The sequence below is a fragment of the Pinus tabuliformis genome, chromosome Q (assembly GCF_031772625.1).
Source record: "Pinus tabuliformis cultivar Carrire ecotype Pingquan chromosome Q, CPIR1, whole genome shotgun sequence".
In the NCBI taxonomy this organism is placed as follows: Eukaryota; Viridiplantae; Streptophyta; class Pinopsida; order Pinales; family Pinaceae; genus Pinus; species Pinus tabuliformis.
Window position 1 is genome coordinate 853,342,428 of NC_142296.1, and position 22,680 is coordinate 853,365,107.

A 22,680-nucleotide genomic window follows, 5' to 3' on the forward strand; every position below is an offset into this window, starting at 1 on the left:
AGTCACGCTGCTTTTGGATTTATCAGACTTCTGGTTAAAAATAGAGAATCCCTGGAGTTTACGAATCAAAGTTTGAATTTCAGGGGGTTCAATGATAGATTGGTCTGATGTATTCGAGTATGTAGCAGCGGTGGATACTCGAGCGACTTCAAATTCCGGGTTTAACCGTGTTGGAGAAGTCGAGGGAGTTGTTGAGGGTGTATTACTCTCAGAATGGTATTTAGATATTGCTTTAGGTGCCATTCATAGTTCAGGCCCTCCTTCTAGCGCCAAATATGTTGAGGGCCCCGAAATCGGGTCAACAACAAGGGGGATACCCACCCGGTCGGGAACCTGGTTGGCGGCTCCGTGCCCGTTTGGTGTAGCGGGTCCGACTGGGGATAATGGGACCAGCTTCACAATCTAAAGGGTGTGTGTGTGTGTAGAATATGATGATGCTAAATCTGGAATTATTTCTAAGCTAATTTAATTCTAAACTCTAAACTAACTCTATGCTACTGTAATCTAGCAAAAACAACACATCTAATCTATACTAACCCGGGGTAAAATTCTTTCATTATGCGATCTAAAAAGATTTCATACAACAACTGGTAATAAAGATCATTCAGCTATCATAAGAATATAAATCAATTAAGATGAACCATTCTGCATAAGAAGTTAGGCAAAACAGTTGTGATTAGAATATCGCATAATCAGTTATTCATATGTCAAGCACAAACAAATGATTCCACCGTACAAAAGTGCCAAATGGTAATCCAGACATTCATACATTAACATATAAATAAATCAGCTGTATATCACTCTAAGAATATGAGCAGAAATTGATCAAGAGATAAAAGTACCATTTATGACTGATTTTCACTCACAAACTTCAAGCAATAACGATTTATCTCTACTTACTTCTAACATCTACTAAGAGTACAGAAGTGCAACATCAGTAGCAGACATTAAAATGCAAACATAAATAAATCTCGATCCGTCCATTCATCAAAAACCCCCTCCGAGGGTGCAAAAGTGCATGTTCTGAGGACAAGTTTTTTAACAAATTTCCGGACCCTTCTCCAAATGCCATGAGAAGGGTTAAATACTACTAACCGACTAATCTTAATTACACAAATTTAGGGAACGGCGTCAAATGACCGCCCTTTTACTAAAAACAAATTTATTTCTAAAAACTGAATCTAATTTCTAACCATTTCTGTATCTGCTCCTTAGTGCTGTAAGCGATGCGCTGTTCGCCCTGAAAGAGTCGGCTGATTGTCCTTTCCTTTTGTTCGAGCTTGAAAATTAGAAATAACAAGAGCTGGCACCTCTTTCTGACAAACTAGAAGATATTTTTGAAAGTCTTCTTCTGGAGGAGTGTCTTCACGGCGTGTATACTTAGTACAACTCAGATTTCTTTCAAACTGATTGTGTTGTTGCTATTTCGGTTTCTGGCCGTGCGAATGACTCAATGAGTTGGGGACTTTGTTGCCTGAACAATTTTCTGAATTGAAACTTGTTTCCGTTCTTTGTTCCAGGCTTTTCGGAGATGTCTTTCCCCTTAAGCGTTTTTCTTTTTGTTTTACCCAATTTGGGCTTCAGGATCTTTCGTAAATGCTTTGCTTTTGTGCGCCTTTGACTCTGAGTCCTGGATAGTCTATTTCCATCAGTATTTGTTGAGTGATACTTTGGAATCCGCGGTCCTGCTGCATGCGGTATCCATTTGCGAAGTCATCTCCTCTCTGTTCTTCTAGCTCTGGCGCTTTTCCTTAGATGTTTCCTGCATATAGATTTATATTAGTTTCTGCCTTATAGTTCACGCAAATGAAAAGAGACACGAAGAAAAGATTGTCATGAAAGCATTAAGTTCTAATGAATGCATAATCATGACACCCATTATGGCTTGACTCTTCGAAAAATGCAACACAATCATCTTTGGATACACAGGCGTACAATCATTAATTTCCCGTAAGGTATGCGCCCAATTTTGGGCTTACAGATCATGCCGAGGAATGTTTGCAATGAATGGTTTCTGCGATTGGCATCGCAACGTTGAAGATTGCGATGTAAATAAGTGCCATCGCAGCAATTGATAGTCTCTCTTGTCGCAAATCGTAGATCGCAGATCACAATTTTTGTAGGATCGCACATCGCAAGATCGCAGATCACAGATTTTTCATTTTATCACCTTGTGCTGCTTATGTGATGCTGCGACGTGTGACGTCGCATGTCGGCCATCGCGGTTCCTTAGGTTTTCCCATTTTGAGCGCTTTTGATGCATGCGATGCGATGGGTTTCGTGTCGCTCCTGCGCAGCGTATTTATGCGCTTTGGGAAAACGCTTCTCTCTACCTTTGCGATGCGATATAGCTCTTAGGGAGTTAAATACAAAAAGATTTCTTAACAAAATATTTTTTTGGATTTTTGGTTAAGGGTCCCCCTTTGCTTGATGTTATTGCTAATATCAAACAAAGAAGTGGGGTTGTTGGTGACCACAACAGTATGGTAGATGAAACTTTACCTGTAGGTATGTCTCTCAGAAATTTGAAAATTGGTTGTTAGAAAGTGGTGCTTCTCATCACATGAGTTCGCACAAAAATTGGTTCACATCATATGAAGTTGTGAATGGTAGTTCTGTGTTTATGGGTAATAATGTATCTTGCCAAACTGTTGGGATGGGAAATATCAAGATTAAAATGTATGATAATAAAATTGGAACATTAACTAATGTTAGACATGTACCTGAATTGAAGAAAAAATTGATTTCTTTTGGAGTGTTGGACTCAGATGTTTACAAGTTCACAAGTTAGAATGAAGTGTTGAAGGTCTCAAAAGGTGCCCTGGTCGTTTTGAAGGAAAAAAAGGTCGGAAATATTTACAAACTCAAAGGAAGTGCTCAGCTCAGTGAGGAAGTGACTGTGTTAAAGAAAGAAGAAGAAGGTACTTGCCTATGACATCAACGATTGGGTCACATGAGCGAGAAAGGTCTTCAGGTACTAATGAACTGTAAATTGCTTCCTGATTTGAAATCCTTGAAGTTGGATTTCTGTAAACATTGTGTGTATGGAAAACAATGTAAACGTAGGTTTAAAACTAGAAGTCATAATAGTAAAGAAATTTTGGACTATATTCATTCTGATCTGTTGGGACCATCTCCTATTATATCTTATGAAGGTGCTTTATATTTATTAACATTTATTGATGATTTCTCCCATAAAGTTTGGGTCTATATGTTGAAAAGGAAAGCTGATGTATTTAATGTTTTTAAACAATTTAAAGCAATGGTGGAAAAGAAAACTGGTAAATCAATTAAATGTTTAATAACTGAAAATGGTGGTGAATTTACTTCTTTAGAATTTGAAAAATATTGTAAAGATGAAGGAATTGTTAGACATAAAACAGTTTTTTATATTCCTCAGCAAAATGACGTTGATGAATGTATGAATCAAACTATTATGGAAAGAGATAGGTGCATGATCAACAATGCTAACTTGCAAAGGATTTGTGGGTAGAAGCAATATCTATTGCTTGTTATTTAGTTAACAGATCAGCTTCAGTTGCAATTAATTGTAAAATTCCTGAAGAATTTTGGTTGGGTCGGTCTTGGGATTATTCACATTTAAGGATTTTTGGTTGTGATTCCTATGCTCTTATTCCTAAAAATCAACATTCAAAATTAGATCAAAAATTGGAATGTTATGTCTTTGTTGGGTATGACTATGTGGTGAAAGGATACAGGTTGTGGGATCCTACTTCACGGAAGATAGTCATTAGTAGATATGTAACATATGATGAATATTCTCTTTTAAAATCATATGTTGAAAAATTGAACAGGAAGAGGTATTACCAAATCAACAAATTTAGTTGGAGGCTAGAACTTTTTCAGAAATTCAAAAGGAATGAGAGACTTCTGGAGGAAAAGGTGAAGAAGATGCCAAGGAAACTATTGAAGTTTCATAACCAGTTCAACAACTAGTCACTCTAATAAGGTCTACAAGGGAAAGAAAAACATGTGAAAGGTATGAAGATTTTGCTTCATATTTTGCAATTATTACTGAAGATGGGGAAACTTCTTGTTATCAGGAAGCAGTGGATGATATGGATAGCGGAAAATGGAAAAAGGTTATGGAAGAAGAAATGGATTCCTTAGTCAAGAACAATACCTGGGATCTTATAGAACTTCCTAAAGGGAGAAGTTTTGTTGGAAGCAAATGGGTCTTCAAATTGAAATGGAAAGTTGATGGAAGTATCGAAAAGTATAAGGCAAGGCTAGTCACAAAAGGGTATTCTCAGGTTAAAGGTATTAACTTTCATGATATTTTTTCAATAGTCATAGAACTTGTTTATATTTGTACTGTGTTGGCACTAACTGCATTAATCGATCTTGAGTTAGAACAGTTAGATGTTAAAACAAATTTTCTACAAGGTGGTTTGGATGAAGAGATATATATGGAATAACCATAAGGTTTTGTACAAGGTCATAGCAGAAGATTAGTTTGCAAGCTCGGGAAATCATTGTATGGCCTGAGGTAGTCTCCCAGGCAATGGTATAATAATTTTGACTCCTTCATGGTGAGGCAGAACTTTATTAGAACTGAGTATGATCATCATGTATACTTCAAGGGTTCCCTTCCCTCCAGGAATCGATGGATTCGAATGAGAACAATATTATTTATCTGTTAGTCCACCTTGGGCCTGACAACAATCTGTTCATTTTCACCAATGAAAAATCGATTGTATTCCACCATGTCAACAAGCTTGTGGTGCAGCATTACGCGGACATGCACATTTGCTCTAGAAACTACATCCAGACCTCTGCCTCCTCCGTTCTCCTCCCACTGGATCCAGGAGCTAGTGACGCTGAAGTGCTGATCTGCGGCGCCGGAGCTGAGTTTTCATATAGGGAAGCGATACGATGGAATTCGAGCACCAACACCTATGGACGTCTGAGGTTTACAGATATTGATCTACATTAGTGGATGGAGAACATGCCCATTAGCCCCACAGTAATGGTAATGGTAACAGTAATGAGGGACATGCTTCTTTTCCCAACTAGCGATGTGTTATTTATCAACAGAGCTTCCAAGGGCTTTGGTGCCCAGGACATCATTCTTTATCATCTTATTTACAAGCCATCAAGTTCCGGGCAACTTTGGTTTGAGGTTCTCACTCCCTTCGCCACTCCTAGGCTCTACCATCCCAGTTGCCATATGCTCCCTGATGGTTGTGTTCTTGTGGGCGGCAATAATCTCGACAAATTTAGGGGTGTGCTGTATCCCACAGACCTTAGCTTTGAGGCATTTCCCCCCCTATATCGCACCTAAGAATGATGCGCATTGGCCCCTAATCACGTCCTGGTTGTCTACCATGGGATATGGTTGTACCTTCACCATGAGATTTTACTTGAAAATCTTGGCGGGTCAACAAAAAGAAACAATTTATGTTACAATTTTGGCACTGTCTAATTTTACTACACAAAGTTATTCCATGAGTCAGAAGCTATTCAGACTGGATATCATTGAGGTTGTGGAAATTTTTGACGTGATATATGAGACTACTATAACTGTTCCGTGTAATGCAGCCTTGTCTCCTCCTGGATTTTATCTTCTATTCCTTGTGCATGTCGGGATTCTTAGCCTTGGGAAATGGATAAATATTAACTCTGATGAACCTAGGTCTATAGAAAGCATGTCTATTAAAGAACCCATGCCTATGGAAGTTGTGTCTAACGAAGCAACGTTTGAAGAAGTTGTGTGTAAGGAAACCTGCATGTCTGACGAAGGTGTGTGTAAGGAAGCAACTACATCCAATGAACTTACAACTACGATGGCACCTGCAATGGCAGGAATGGTTCTGGGTTTTTTTTTTGTCTTGTATGGGTCAAACATATTTCAGAGTATCTTATATCAATGGGGCATACAAGGATGACAAATCAGGAGACAACAGTGGAATTAGCAATGCCTCTGACTGTTTTATTATTGCTTGATCTGCTCTGCTCTCTACTCTAAATCCAAATCCATTGCCAAACACATAAATCTGTTCGACTGACTAACAACAGTACATCTATGAAATAAATGGAATATATCGAGTGGTGGGAGGATCAACATCTATGTGTTTGACATTTGGGATGAACCTAATTCAGTGCAAAATAAAATAAGTGTAGTTATAGATAGATGCGTTTGAATTTTGCCTCAAAGCAATTTAATGTAGAATAAAACATTTATATGTTACTGAAAGCTTCATTATATTCATATTTTTTAATTCAGATTTGGAATTTTTTTTTACCTAACATGTATTCAATCACACTATCTCATGCATATTAATATTTAAATGGCAGATCCACGATAACTGATTTACCCAATTATCCAAAATTAGAGTCATTTGAATTTTGCGGGAAAGCAATTTAATGTGGAATAAAACATTTATATGTTACTCAAAGCTTCATTATATTCATATCTTTAATTTAGACTTGGTATGTTTTTTTTAAGGTAACATGTACTATTCAATTACAGTATCTTCGTGCATATTTAGATTTACATGGCATATAAACTACAACTGATTTATTCAATTATTGCATGAACCTGAAACAAAATGCATTCAATTATAGATGCCTTTGAATTTTGCTCAATTATTACGAATCCCCTTACATTCTTCTACCATAATTCTTGAAAAAGCTAAGTCATTCTGTTAGGTTGGAAGCTGATACTTTCAGAAGGACCCTGTGAGAGAGGCCTTTAATCATGATTAGGGATTATCATTGATCACCAACAACCCCCAATTAAAACCATAAATCTATCCATTGTGCTTCAAAGGTTGTTGCTGAGTGATAGGTGAACAATGTTAAATAAAGCCCTGTAACAACTAATGGAACCCCCTATGGTTCAAGGGCCAGCTTGAACCTAAAGGCTAGTTGAGTTGGTTTCCTAGTGTAGTTTTTTGTAGCCAAGGACTGCCTAAGGGAAACAGGTACAACATATGGCGTCATTGCTAGGGAGCGAAGTAACAAAGATATATTTCTCTGGGGGACGATAAAGATTAGATATATTCCTTGCTGGTGAACAAGGAGTAGGAATTTATTATTGGTTGCATTTCTTTCACCTAACGACTCCACTTTGTCATATGGCGATTCCACTGGGTAACCGATCCCACTGTTTCGAAATTTCAGCTGCCTTTACTACTATGCAAGGTTCATTGATACTTGTATATGTCTTTCCCTCTCAGCCATTGTCAGAAATCTAAAATGTCTATAGAGGATGCAACTTTTAATGTACACCTGTGAGTATATGTTTTCCATGGGATTTTATGTTCATATTGTATATATTCTTTATATTTTCAGCTATTGGCAACATGGTTTGTCAATAAATCCACTCCGCACTTGGTTACATTGGAAAGAAGATTACACCTAACAATGTAAAATTTTCTAGTTTAGTTAGATAGAGGTGTGGGATTGATTAGCTACTTTGAAATTAGGGGTGTAGTAGATCTACAATTGTTTCAGTTATATTTCAGATTCAGGGTGCAATAGATCTAAAATTGTTCCAGTTATATTTCAAGATTGCAGTATTAAGTTTGGTTTGGTTGAGTGCAATGACTTCAAAGGGATTAACTGATTTCCTCCATAGCCCATCAATTAGGCACTCTTATGCTTATTTCCACATACAGTGTTAGTTGTTTCACTTCAACAATTTTCAATTTTCAGATTTCAGAATGAATAAGTCTCTGGATTAGTGAAAGAAATATAAGTTGCCATTCATAGTTGCAGGTTTAATATGCAGTAGCTGGATGATGGGGATTGGATATACATTACATGATGGTAGATCAATGATTAATGATTTTATGGTATGAATCCATGCCCAACACATAATTCATCTAGTCTACTAGTGCTCTGCATCCCGTAGGGGGAAGTTGTAACATATTTTGGCACACTGAAAACTTAAAAAAAAATCAGTGAGAAATTGCCACTTTCCACTTTCCTTATGGGCTAAATGTTGACAGATATAATTATTATGCTTTTGAATGGTTTATTATATATATATATATATATATATATATATATATATATAATTTTAATTTAAAATATATTATTGTTATAAAAATATAATTATATATTTTTATCGAAATATTTACTTTAAATTAAAATTATATTATAAAAATTCGATCCTAATTGCAAACCAAGTCAGAAGGTAAACTTATGGCCCACCCGGCACTCATGTTTAAAACCCCCTTTTTTCCCATGCCTCGAGATATGGGTACACTAATCCAAGGGTTAAAAATACTTTTCGAACCCCCATCTCTTCTGACATTTAATTGGGGGGAGGGGTCCGAAAAGTAGTTTTAATGGTAGGCCCCCAAACCTACGTGTCACCACCTTGTAATTTCGCACCCCCCTTCCTAAACCACTTACCACTGCCCCCCTACCCCCTAAAAACCGTGAACTTTATTGTTTTGACCTTTATAAATGTGGTGGGAATGGAATTTGATACGATTATGAAATAAATGCTATGTGGATGGGAGGTCGAATGCAAAGATAAGGTGAAATTACATTTACATGAAATTCATAGATGGAATACCAAATTGGTGAAATGAAATAAGTGTAAAGTGATTTTACAGTAACACATAAAATGAAATTCACGGATGCCATGAATTTATTAGAGAAAATAAAAGGGAAAATTTTCATATGAAATTAATGTACATGTGACCAAAGATGGCATTCATGTAAATGCATTTCACGATAGGAGATTAAGGTAAAAGAAACATAGTGAAATCAATTTACAGGCATGGTGAAATCAATTTATAGGTGTAATATCATGTTGCAGATGAAAGTAACAGAGTAAAGTGAAAATACTATACCAACCACACTAATCAACACATGTTTTTGCAAAACCATCCAGGTATTCTACAAGGGTAAAAGGAACTTACAGGCATGAAATGAATTTACAGAGAAAGGTGAAAAAGAGAAACAAGCCATGAATTTTAAAAACTACACATGGTTTTGTGAATCCATGGAATGGGAAAACAATACACGGATTTGGTAGATGGTTTATCAAATCATTAAATATATATATAGAAATCCTAAATCTTGAAATTCATTTAAGAGTTTAATCAAATATTTGAAAATTTTATATTCCTCAAATATTTGTGACAAAATAAATGATGTTGAAAATGAGAAAATGACCGAAATAGAATTTAAAGGGACAGTTAGCAGATTGTGGGAAAACATTCAGCCTTTTTCCATACCTAAAGGGAATGAAGATTAGTCTAAAACACCTAGTAGCAAAGGATTATGTTGTAGATATTCAACAATCATTCAACCAATTCTAGATGTCAAGGAAAGATACTTGCAAGGAGTTCAAAGTTTCCAGCAGATAATTTAGAGAGAGTGTTTTATTTTTAGTATACAAATCAGGATTGTATTCCATAATTATTGTAAAATCTACGAGATATATTGTATATATATATATATTATTTCATTTGTAATAAACAGTGTTGCATTTTGATGCCAAGGCTCTTAAACTATATAATATCTTCTCTTGTAGAATTCTAATGAAAGCCTTCTGCTCCAGTCATGACAGAATTTTGTGTTTCTTGTATGTATTTCTGGTGTTTTCATAACTTGTTTCTACATATGTTCAAAGAAATTGTAGGAAGGTCTGGGTAAGATAAATTAAGTCTTAATCTCTTTGAAATTACCTGCAAAGTCATAACCTTTAGAAAGAGATCATCTTACTGGACTGTTTGTCCAAGATAACTCCTCTTTGACTGGTTTTTGCTTTATGTTTTCTGATAGCCATTAAAAGAGATTAGCTTATTAGACTATCTGTCTGAAATAGATCCTCTTGGAATCAGTTTCACTTTGGCCTTCTGTTACATTTGAATATGTTTTTGTTGGGCTCTAGAAATATTCTACATGCATCTAAATATACCTAGTTTTTAAGTAGTCAGTCTAACTACTCAATTATTAGGAATCCCCTTACATTCTTCTACCATAATTCTTGAAAAAGCGCTGTCACTCTGTCAGGATGGAAGCTGACACTTTTAGAAGGGACCCTGTTAGAGAGGCTTTTAATTATGATTAGAGATTATCATTGATCGCCAACCACCCCCAATTAAAACCATAAATTTGGCCATTGTGATTCAAAGGTTGTTGTTCAGTGATAAGTGAACATCATCAAACAAAGCTTCGTAATAACTGAGGGAGCCCCCTCTGGTTCAAGGGCCAGCTTGAACCTAAAGGCTGGTTGATTTGGTTTCCTGGTAGAGTTTTTGCAGCCAAGGACTGCCTACGGGACACAGGTACAACATGACACTTGAACTTCCACTTAACAAGACATTACATACATTCTACACATGTACCCATGTGAGACAAAATGGCTTGAGCCAACCATGCAAGACATCACTAACACTCGAACTGTTGTGGTGAGGTCAACTCTTTGACATCCTTATGACGGTCAATGGTGGCGAACTAATGTCAAGCTTGGTCATCTATGATGGTGTCTGTGCACTCAATGGTGACGTCTAGCTTAAATGAACTCTTGCTTCCGTTGCATCTAGGTACACTGATATGGATCCTCTGTCCAACTCGTCTGATAGCATGTGCATGGTTGTCTTGGGTGTGACCAGACTGGCAACATGTTGATGCATAGTGTCTACATTGATCTCCAAGCATGTGCTGGTGGTCATGCGCATCAACTTGTCAAAATACATGTTCAACTCCAGTTGGAATTGCTTCTTGTCTTTGCCTCATTGAGTGTGGCAAATGGGTGGGATCACATCCGTGCGCATAATGACATGCATGTTGTGGAATTCCATTGCATGCGATCACAACAATAATCACCTTGTCTACTCCGTGCTAGCTGTCAGGATGGATCTATAACTTGTATGGGCACAATTTCATCCCTTTATGCATGTTGCGCCCCTTGATGTACTTGTTCCTGCTACAACTCATTCTCTCATATATGAAGCTCATGTTCTTCCTTGAGGTGCTGCTTCAGTACATGAAAATACTTCTCTGTTCCATTCTCTACCTTCACACGATCTTCATGTCACTGTCGTCACCTCATAGCCTCAATCTCCAAAGCTACTTTTGCCATGAGTGGATCTTCTTTAAACTTGCAACTTTGCTCTACCTCTATGTTGTCAACAACCCTCCTCTTGCATTCATCACGTGTAGGTGTGCTGCCTTCTACTACTGATGATGGTGTTACTTGTTGCGATGTCATTTCCATTGATCTTGACATCCTTGTCCATTAACAACTTTATGTCTTCGTGGATAGGTAATTTCATAGATACTTGATCGACTGCATCCCCAGTTGCGCTCTTAACAATGTCTTTGACTCTTCTCTCCTAGAAGTTGTTGTACTTGTTCTGCTGAGAGACAGATGAACACATGTGATACCTGGAGACATAAAAACACTCATGGAAAGAAATCTGTCAGTCGAAAACCAAAACAAACTTGAGGAATGACTTGCAACAGACCTATGTGATTGAACGTGAAGGTTGCCCAATTTCCACGGGAGGTCAGGAGACTGACTGCCAAAACTACACAAGGCACATTCCAAGCTGTCAGGAGACTAACTGACTACTAGAACTGTGCAATGCACAGTCTAGCCTGGCCTGGTAAGGACTAAAACTGCACAATGCACAATTTCAGTCAGTAGTGACATGCAACCAGCAAACTGCATTACATAGTTTCTGGGGCCAACAAGACACTGCCTCCAAGAATTGAAAAATGCAAGCCTGGAGGTCAGTGCTGGGCTAGACTTGCACAATTTCTGGAGGGAAGGTAGAGCCTTCACTTTCGGAAATGCGCAGTGCTAGCTGGGCAAGGCATGGTTTGGGCCAAGGCAGCACAGTCCGACCGACGGGTGACTAAAAACATGAGAAGTTTGAATGCATGGTGAGATGAGTGCAAAAAAGAGTGAATGATCATACATGCAAACAACAAGTGCAGGATTTAGAAAATGGGAAAGCATGCATGTGTTTGAAGCGAATCGCCGCAACAACCACCGTTCATGCAAAAAAATGTCATGCATGCGACAACAGTGAGATGCAAACAAAAAATGAAATGACGCCTCTACAAGCTAACATAAATCAAAACAACAACAAGCTCTCATTGAAATCAAGCAGACATCACTCACACGAAGCGAAATGGAAAATACAATAGAAACGTAGTGCAAGATATGAAAATAGGGCTTACCCCGAAACAACTGAGCCAAATGTGTTGATGACTCCTAGATGCAATGTGGGATGTCAGAGCTGTAAGGTCTATGTGGAGAATGAGCTCTACAACATCTAGTTGATGATTTTTGATAAAATCGAGGTTGTGATGAGCATGCCACAAATATAGGAAAAGTGACACTTGGATGGAGGTTTCGGAAATGATCCTTGCATGTAACCTCTAGCTGCTAAAAATAGATCCCTGAATCAAGGGATTCCTTTGCATGTTGCCTTGGGAGAAGTAGTCCATGCATGCAAATCAGTTTTGCTCGGTCCCAGAGGGAATCGATAAACCCGAAGGCACATGCATCGATCTGCGAGCATGGGATGAAAATCTACACAGTTTTTGGGCTGAGAAGAGATGGTTGTCCAAGAGGGATTGCAAAATTTATGGGAAGAACAAGTGACTGTCTCCCAGGATTGCACAATTTTTGGGTTGAGAAATGGTCTTGGGTCAGACTGTGCAATTTTCTCAAGGAAGCATGTTTGACAATATTGCACAATTTATGAGCCCAGTGGGTTGCCTAGCTGGATTTGCACAATTTCTGCTGACTGCTCGGCTGGCTGTCCCAGAGGGATTGCACAATTTCTGTGTTGAGTAGTTGACTGCTACCCAGAATTGTGCAATTTCTAGACTGGATTGCACAGTTTTTCCAGTGAAGGTTGACAGGCAGGATTGCGCAATTTCTGAGCCCAGCAGGCTGATAGATAGGATTACACAATTTCTGGAGGGAAGGCTGGTTACCCTCCAGAATTGCACAATTTCTTAAGGGAGTTTCTCACCATGTAGCTGGACCAAGTCCAGGGAAACAACCTGTGAGGGGGATGCAACAAGCTATCATGCACAGACTGGAAATCTTCTAGAAAATCACTGAAGCTTATGTACTTGAGAAGGCAAGACATGCTTCTGAGGAAGGTTGGTAGGGAGGCTCCAAAACGAAGCTAAGGCAGAATTTTGGAGGGTGGTTGTAGCCGCTACAACACAATGGTGGTGAATTTACTTCTCTAGAATTTGAACAGTACTGTAAGGATGAAGGAATTGTTAGACATAAAACTGTTGTTTATACTCCTCATCAAAATGGCATTGATGAACATATGAATCAGACTCTTATGGATAGAGACAATAGCATGATCAACAATGCTAGCCTGCAAAAGGAGTTGCGGGCAAAATTAGTATCTATTGTTTGTTATTTAGCTAACAGATCACCTTCAATTGCAATTAATTGTAAAATTGGTGAAGAAGTTTGGTTGCACCAGTCTTGTGATTATTTACATTTAAGGATTTTTGGTTGTGATTCCTATGCTCTTATTCCTAAAAATGAGCATTCAAAATTAGATCCAAAATCAAAATGTTTTTTCTTTGTTGGGTATGACCATGCGGTGAAAGGATATAGGTTGTGGGATCCTACTTCACGGAAAAATGTGAGTAGTAGAGATGTAACATTTGATGAATCTTCTCTTTTAAAATCAGATGTTGAAAAAATTGAATAGGAATAGGTATCGCAAAATCAAAAAATTCAGTTGGAGGCTAGACCTTTTTTAGAAATTTAAAAGAAAGGAGAGACTTCTGGAGGAAAAGGTGAAGAATATGCCAAGGAAACTGTTGAAGTTTCAGAACCAGTTCAACAACTAGTCACTCTAAGAAGGTCTACAAGGGAAAGAAAAACACCCAAAAGGCATGAAGATTTTATTTCATCTTTTACATTGATTATTGAAGATGGGAAACCTTCTTGTTATTAGGAATCAGTGGATGATACAGATAGTGGAAAATGGAAAAAAGGCTATGGAAGAAGAAATGGATTCCTTAGCCAAGAACAATACCTAGGATCTTTTAGAGATTCTTGAAGGGAGAAGGGTTGTTGGATGCATACGGGTCTTCAAATTGAAATATAAATTTGATGGAAGTATCGACAGGTATAAGGCGAGGCTAGTCACAAAAGGGTATTTTGAGGTTGAAGGTATTGAATTTCATGAGATTTTTTCACCAGTCGTGAAACTTGTTTCGATTTGTACTATGTTGGCACTAACTGCATTAGTTGACCTTGAGTTAGAACAATTAGATGTTAAAGAAACTTTTCTACAAGGTGATTTGGATGAAGAGATATATATGGAATAGCCATAAGTTTTTGTACAAGGTCAGAGCAGAAGATTAGTTTGCAAGCTCAGGAAAACATTGTATGACCTAAGCCAGTCTCCCAGGAAATGGTACAAGAAGTTTGACTCCTTCATGGTGAGACATAACTTTATTAGAAGTGAGTATTATCATTGTGTATAATTCAAGAGTTTAAGTAAAATATTCATTATCTTGGTTGTGTATGTTGATGATATGCTTATTGCAAGTAAAATCATGGAAGAGATCAACAGGTTAAAGGCTCAGCTCTCTAGGACATTTTATATGAAGGATCTTGGAGCGGAAAAAACATATCTTGGGCATGGAGATACACAGAGACAAAAATGAGGTTCTTTTGGCTCCTGTTTTCGACAATGAAATGCAGCAAGAACCCTTCACCCACATCTATGAGTGGAATAGGTGTCCCCCCTCCTCTGGATCTTTAGGCTCAATATTTTGGATCTTGATAGTGGCCACAGTGGTACTGGGCTCCGTGTCAATGATATTCTTCTGTTTGTCATTCCCTTTATCGATTTCTAACTCAGATTCGAAACACATGTCTGACTCAAAAGCCTTCAGCTCGACCACTAGTGACTGCTTAGCCCAACACTCACTTATGTTGTGAGTGGAGCTCTTATGGAAATCACACCACTTTCTCGTCTCCTTCTTCATATTCGTGGTATTGTTCTTTGCTTGTAGCTTTGGTGAGTTATCCTAGGTCGCCCCGCCTTGGCTTTGCCCTTTGCTCTATGGTTTGGGGGTGCCTTTCCCTTGCTTTAGATTAGTAGATCTAAACTCTCACTTTTTCTATTTAAACTTTTGATCAATATTGACAATGTATCGGTACGTCGTATCGAGCGAGGAGATGTCTAGGGAATCCATCTCATCCTAGATGTACATGTGTAGGAAGTTGCAGTACTTGACTACCAAATATTTCTTAGAATCTTTGATACCAAATTTCATGCAAAGGGTATGAAAAACATTGGTAAACTCTGACACGTCTTGGTCTCTTCATTGCCGTAGTGTGGTCCACTTTATCTATTTATCCTCATAGCTCCCTATAGGGTAGTACTACTCCTTGATGGCATCCTAGAATGAATTCCAAGTGGGTGCGACTGAAAATAGTGAGGACGTACTCTCGTCCTTCTTATCACAGTAGGTTTCCCACCAGTCCTTGACATGGGGGGCGAATTTGAGAAGTACTAAAGTAATATTTTCCTGGCTAGAAAAATCATGAACAGAAAAATATCCTTCTAGCAGATTTAACCATTTGCCTATGACATCTACATCTATCCGACCCTCAAATATGGGGATGTCAAAGTTAACTTGTATCTTAAAGGGAGTGTCGCTTCCAGAGTAGTCGCTGGAAGGAGATGTGTCACCCTTGGGTAGTCACTGAAGGATCTGGGCAAATTTGTCCATCATCGTGTTCCTCTATCACTCGAGGGATTCTTCGAGAAAGAGTTTGCAAGGATATACTACCCCCTCTTCTTTCTTCTCTTCTGCCATGGGAGGTTGTTGGGATTTGCGAGGCTGGTCTTGGAAAGATTCAGCCCGTTTGAGCCGTAACTCCTTATATCCCGACCTTGTTGGGGACATGCAAAGAAGGATAGAGAAAGAGTAGACCGCTCTAATACCACTGATAAGAAATTAGACTAGAACGCAAAAAATTACAAATATAACCACAAATATAGAGATGCAATAAAAATAACACTTCATTTCAATAATATCAACACTGAAATATTCTTACAAACAAAATGGAAATAAGACTAGCTCGAGTGAAGGTAGCTTATCTCTGAGAAGAGATGTGGTGGACACATGCCTCTGAAACGTGTTATAATGAGTCTCGAAGGCTTATTTATTATTGAGAAACAATGGAAAACCCTAAACATCCAAAAACCTAACCCTATGAGATGAAGCACCAAAACTATGGGCCATGTTTGGCTAAATTGGTACATCAACTTCCCAAGGTCGTAACTTTGGCATACAATCTCTGTTTGACGTGCAAAGTACCTCGTTAGAAATATCTATCTCAGGATTACAACTTTCAAGTGGCCAACATGGATAAATATTTATGTTGGCCTTGGTTTTCCCCAAAAAACGTTGTTTAGGGCCTCAAAATGGCTTCGGAAGTTCAGGACCCAAAAAACTGCCAAAAATACTAAACTATGCTAAAATTAAGGAAACTGAAAAACTAAAAGAGACAATGGTGGGGGTCTAAGTAAAATAGGCGGGTGGCCACCAATATCCATCTGGATCAAATTTCCACCAAATATCTTTGACTTCAACTCTAGAAGCAGCTTCCAAGAATGTTCATCATCATCGCTTTCCTTCTTGCAATGTGTGCAAGATGGCTTGGCTCCTTCTTCTATCTTGGTTATAGTTTCCTTCTTGTCCTTTCCCTTGCCTTTTCCTTTGAACTTTCCATTATGAGGTTTGAAACATGATTTCTTTGGATGATACTCTTTGTCATTATTTCTCTTGCTTTCAAGGTGAATGGCCTTCACACTGGCCGCATCAATAGTAGTAGGCTTAAATAACAACAAAGAATGCCTCATGTAGCTATGTAAAGCACCAATATAATTTGTTACAATTTCTGGTCAATCAAGTGAAATGCCCAAATTTAAAGCTTCTTTTCTAAACTATTTTGTGAAGCTTTACACATTTTGACCTTTTCCTTGTCTCAATTATTACCATTTGATTAAATCCTTTTGTCGATAACCTAAAGGATAGAATTGCTCTTTTAATGCAGATATAAAATATGACAAAGAAGAAAGGAGATTACTCAAGTTTTTGCTACCTTTTTGCAACTTTGTCTCCCACCAGACGAGAGCGGTGCCACTCAACCGAAGAGATGCTAATTGGATCTTGGCCTCATATTCCTCAATCTATTGAATCCGAAAATATATCTCAACCTGTTTAATCCAATTGTTTAACTTCTTTGCATTACATTATCCATTATATGTGGGCAAATCAAACTTTTCATCTAGCTTAAAAAATGGTTTTTTGGATGCATTCCTATAATGGTTTTGAGAAATATGAGAAGAGGAAGAAGAATAACTTTCACTGGAATATGGAGAGGGAGGTTTAGGATGCTCTCCTCCTTCTCCTCGATTTACTAAGGCCATGTTCATCTGGCTCTTTCTTCTTAGGCTTTATTTCCTTCTCATATTCTGCAAATAATTTGTGCACTTTCTCTACCATAGTGAATAAGATCTTGCGATAATTTTGCTCTTCTTCCATTCGAGCTTCCTCATCTGCCATTTTCCATCTTCATGTTGTACACCCTGCTTCGGGATCAAAGGATTTGAGTTTTCCTTCACCTCTTTAGAGATTTTTATTGGTTAGCATTCACCCATGCAACTCACATCAATAATACTTTCTTTGATACCAAACTTGATCCAGATCTTTTACTTCAAGGATGCATATAAAATTGCATTTAAAAGAGCATGTAACCATATTATTATATTTTTATCAAACAAATTCCAAATTACTTTACGGTATAGTAAAGTAAGAATGAAATTATAGTAATAAATAAACTAAAATAACAAATATTAAAATTATTAAATAATTTTTTTATATAATAAGTAAAAAATAAATAAATTAAAATTAAAAAAAGGTTACGTAACAAATAAAAAACAAATTAATTTTTTTAAACTCTTCCAAGATAGTAGATTTTTAAGTAGTTATAAAACTTTTTATGAATATAAATGTTCCTTTATTTTATATAAGATATCAAAATTTACAAAGAATATCTACTTTTCAATATTTAAATGATGGATATTTAATATTTTAAAAGCAATAAAAATATTTGAATATTTTTTTCCTTATTATATATTTCATTTATTTTGTACTCATTAATATTATTTTTAACTATTATATGATTTAAATATCTTTTAATATATGTTTTATTCACTCATTAATATTATTTTCAATTATTATATTATTTAAATCTTTTAATATATCTTTTATAAATTATTGGAGGTGAATGCAAAATTGTTTGGAGGGTGGCGCAAAATAAAACTTAGTAAAATTAATGGTATTTTATAATAATAATAAATTTGATGTATTATGAGGACAAAACTCAGTTGTTCGAAACAAAGAGAAAGAAGCGAAGAGCTCACATTGTTTCATTACATAAATACAGAAATTGCATTATGAATTGAGCCACAAGTTTCAACTTGATCGTCACCAATATTTCACAATGATAGAATGTTTGGGTTTTCTGAAACCCGAATAAGGAATGGGCGTATTGGTTTTCCTAATGGTGTGGGCATTTTTCTTGCTTTTTTTCATTTCATAGTTTGAGGTGGGAGAAATAGAAGGAAAAAGTGGGAAATGGGAGGTTTTGATGGAGAACTCAGGTGCGTGAGTGATGCAAATGGCCCTCCAATAACATCATCATCTTCAATCCTACTTATTTCAACCCATACAACATATCTTTACTATTTGGGAAATGCCAAATTGATCAATTTATAAAGAAGTATTGTTGGGCTCATTCTACTGGTATGTGGAGTATGATTTTCAGAGGAACCAGGTATACTTCCTTAAACTTCAGATAGAAACATGGTGTTATTCCGGCGTCATGGCGCCTGACAGGTTCTTGATCCAAACGGTGGTTTCAACAAGGAAGATTAGATGTTTAGGGTATTCGGTCCCACCTGTTTTTGCACTTGGACCAAAATCCCAGTGGGGCTACTAAATAAGAAATGGTATGACACCAATCACAATTTTACCGATAGGAAATTCATAGTCATCGACCAGCGGCGACAGTTTAAACTCTAATTTTTAATTTAAAAATATCAATCTATTAAACCATAATCCATACTAACACAAATGTACCAAAATTGTTATTGGTTATCACTTTAATTCTTAATCTGTTAATTTTTAACTACTAACTTTTTTCCATAAATAATTGATTTACTAAACCCTAACTCTATATGGGTAACATACAAATCCCTCACTCCCAAAAATTGAAGGACAAAATGTTATATCATTTTCAACTATTAAATTATTTAAATATTTTTTAATGTAGTTTATAAACTAATGGAAGTGAAAGAAAAATTTGTTGAAGGGAGGTGACGAATGAAACTTGGTTAGATTAACAATATTTTTTCAAGGATATAAATTTGATGTATGATGGGGACTGACATCAATTGTTTGAAACAAAGATAAAGAAGCAAGCTCAAATTGGTACATTACGTGTATACACAAATTGTATTTTAATTTGGGCATATCAAAATTGTATTGAGACATCCATTTCGCCATGACCACAATCAAGAAGATTTCACAATGATAGAATGTTTGGGTTTTCTGAAATTTGGATTAAGAAAGCGCCTACTCATACTAGTTCTTGTGATGGCGTGGGCATTGCTTATACTTTTTTTCATTGCAGTACCCATGGTAGCGGAAAAAAAGGCGAAGGTGGGAAATAGGAGGTTATGGTAAACAAATCAGGTGTGTCATCCATGCCCATGGTTTTCCACCCTAAAAATAAGATCATTATCTTCATCCATACTGATTTCGGCCCATCCAAAATTTATTTACCCTTTGGGAAGTGTTGGATTGATGAAGTTCTAAAGAAGGAATATTGGGCTCATTCCATCCAGTATGTGGAGTATGATTTCGACAAGAACTAGGTCCATCCCCTTAAACTTAAGACGAAAAAATGGTGTTCTTTCAGGTGATGACACCTCACATGTGCTTGATCTAAATCGATGGTTTAAATAACGAAAAATGGACGGTCAGGGTATTCATCCCCTGTGATTTCTGCAATTGGATCGAAATCCCAACAGGGCTAGCAAAGAGGTGACGATATGCCTCAAAACACATTATGCCTAACAAAATAATCATTTTCATTAGCGGGAGGAAGTAATTCAACTACAAGTTCGTCCTAAAGAACCAAGGTGAATCAATCTACTAGTTTTCATTTCTTCAACAACTTATGGAATTAGACAAGAATAAACTTTATATATTTTTACACCCTACGCCTTTCATCCCATGGTGTAAATTTGGTAATTGGCCAATGCTTATGTTCAATATGAAGGTCATGAGAATTTGTTCTTATTTTATCAATGTTTATTTTTTTCTAAACATTACTTAAGACAAGGAGAGATATTCTTTTATTTTTGAGATTAGGGTTGATCACGTCCTTATAATATCTTACTTTCTTTTTCCCTCTAACTCTTTATCACCCCACATTTTTCCTTAAATTTTGATGTAATAATACATTAAATATTATCCTTATTATGTGAAATGGTCTCCTACTTTATCCCCCAATATTGTAGCCACGATCAAATATCCTTATGCCATCCTCGCTAAATGAGTTGAAATTGGGCGTTTTTACTAGAGTTAGAAGAAATTTTATGAAACCCCTTGGCTTAGATGTGGTTGAACCTCCTCTTCTTTTATCAATTATAATTTAGTTTTTTATTAGTAAGAAGTTTGATTACTATGTACAAATATTGATTGATTTATTATTGTTAATCTAAGAAAAAGCATGTAACTTAAAAGCACTAGCTAACAATTTTTAAGGGCATACACTTTCACTTTCTCCAAATGTTTTCGGGTGTTGGGTCATTAGCTTATTTATTTATGTCAAAGAAAGATGAGTTCTTAGCCATTGAAATCCTATATTAGTTTTGAATCCAAGCCCAAAACTATGCTTTGTGGTCATCATTTAAGTTATCTGTGAGGTGATCTTCTATTATTTAATAATATTTAGCTTTTATTCTTTGGACACAATAAATATTAGCCAAAACCTCAATTACAACATAGTCAATAATTCCTAGAAAATCAATACACTATGTGATCATTATTTAAGTTATAGTTTTAATTCTATGGACACAATAAATACTAAGGCAAAACTCAATTACAACCTAGTCAATAATTCCTAGAAAGTCAATATACTTTGTGGTCATTATTTAAGTTATCTCCATTGTGATAACTTAATAATAATATTTAGTTTTAATTCTAAGTACACAATAAATATTATCCCATTTATAATTTTAAAATTTTATCAAAAAAATAATTCAATAGACTTATACATTAGAGAAATAAATGCATACACAAATTTACTTAATGTAATGTTAAGACAAGTAATAGTTATTGTGTCTTTATCAAGAATATAAAAAATTACTTTATAACATAGTAGGGTAGACATGCAATTGTGGTAATAAATAATAAAGGTTATAATAAAGAAACAAAAGCCCATCGTCTTTATATATGGAAAAATTATTAATTCGGTAATAAAATAATTAACTATAATATTAATATGTAATTAATAATTAAATTAAAATATAGATTGATATTGAATTTGTTTTATAAAAAAAAATGATATTTATTTTAATTAAAATGTTATATTTTTATATATTAATATAATATTTTTTATTAATAATCATTAAAAAAATTAATCTTTATTTTTGTAAGGCGACGGCTAATGAAACTTGGGCAAATGGTTAAATCAATGGTATTTTGGCAAGGTTATAAAGTCGATGTCTCATGAGGATTGAGCTCAATTGTGTAACATTATTATATTGAGAAAGAAGAGAAGAGTTATCACATTGTTTCATTTGGTATATACACACACATTGTATCGTGAATTGAGACACCAGCTTCAGGGTGACCACCAATTAATATTTTATAATGATAGAACATTTATCAATAAAGAGCGTAATGGTGTGGGGATTATTTTTTTCTTTTTGTCATTTCAGTGCCCATTGTGGCACAATCGAAAGGAAAACGTGGGAAATGGAAGGTTCTAATGGAGAAATAGGGTGTGTCAGCCATGCACATGCCCCTCCGAATATATGGGTGGGAAATATGAGGTTCTCAGAGAAATATCTTTTATTTTTGAGATTAGAGTTGATCACGTCCTTATAATATCTTACTTTCCTTTTTCCCTCTAAATATTTATCAGCCCACATTCTTCCTTAAATTTTGATGTAATAATACATTAAATATTATCCTTATTATGTGAAATGGTATCCTACTTTATCCCTCAATGTTGTAGCCAGGATTAGACATCCTTATGCCATCCTTGCTAAATGAGTTGAAAGTGGGGGTTTTTACTAGATTTAGAAGCAATTTTATGAAACCTCTTGGCTTCCATGTGGTTGAACTTCTTCTTATACATAAGATACCTAGTTCTAACCATGCTTTCAATGGGAGAAATGTTTTTTTATTCAATAAGATAGGATAGGGAGTATTACCTTTAATATTGAGATTCTAGGTTATAAACTCGTTTTCGATTTGTTTTATCTTCCTCCACGATTCTCAGTAGATACTACAACCCCAAAAGTGGAATCCATATAAAATATCAATGAATATATTCTTGGATTTAGATTTTGGTTTAAGTGAAATTAAAAATGATAA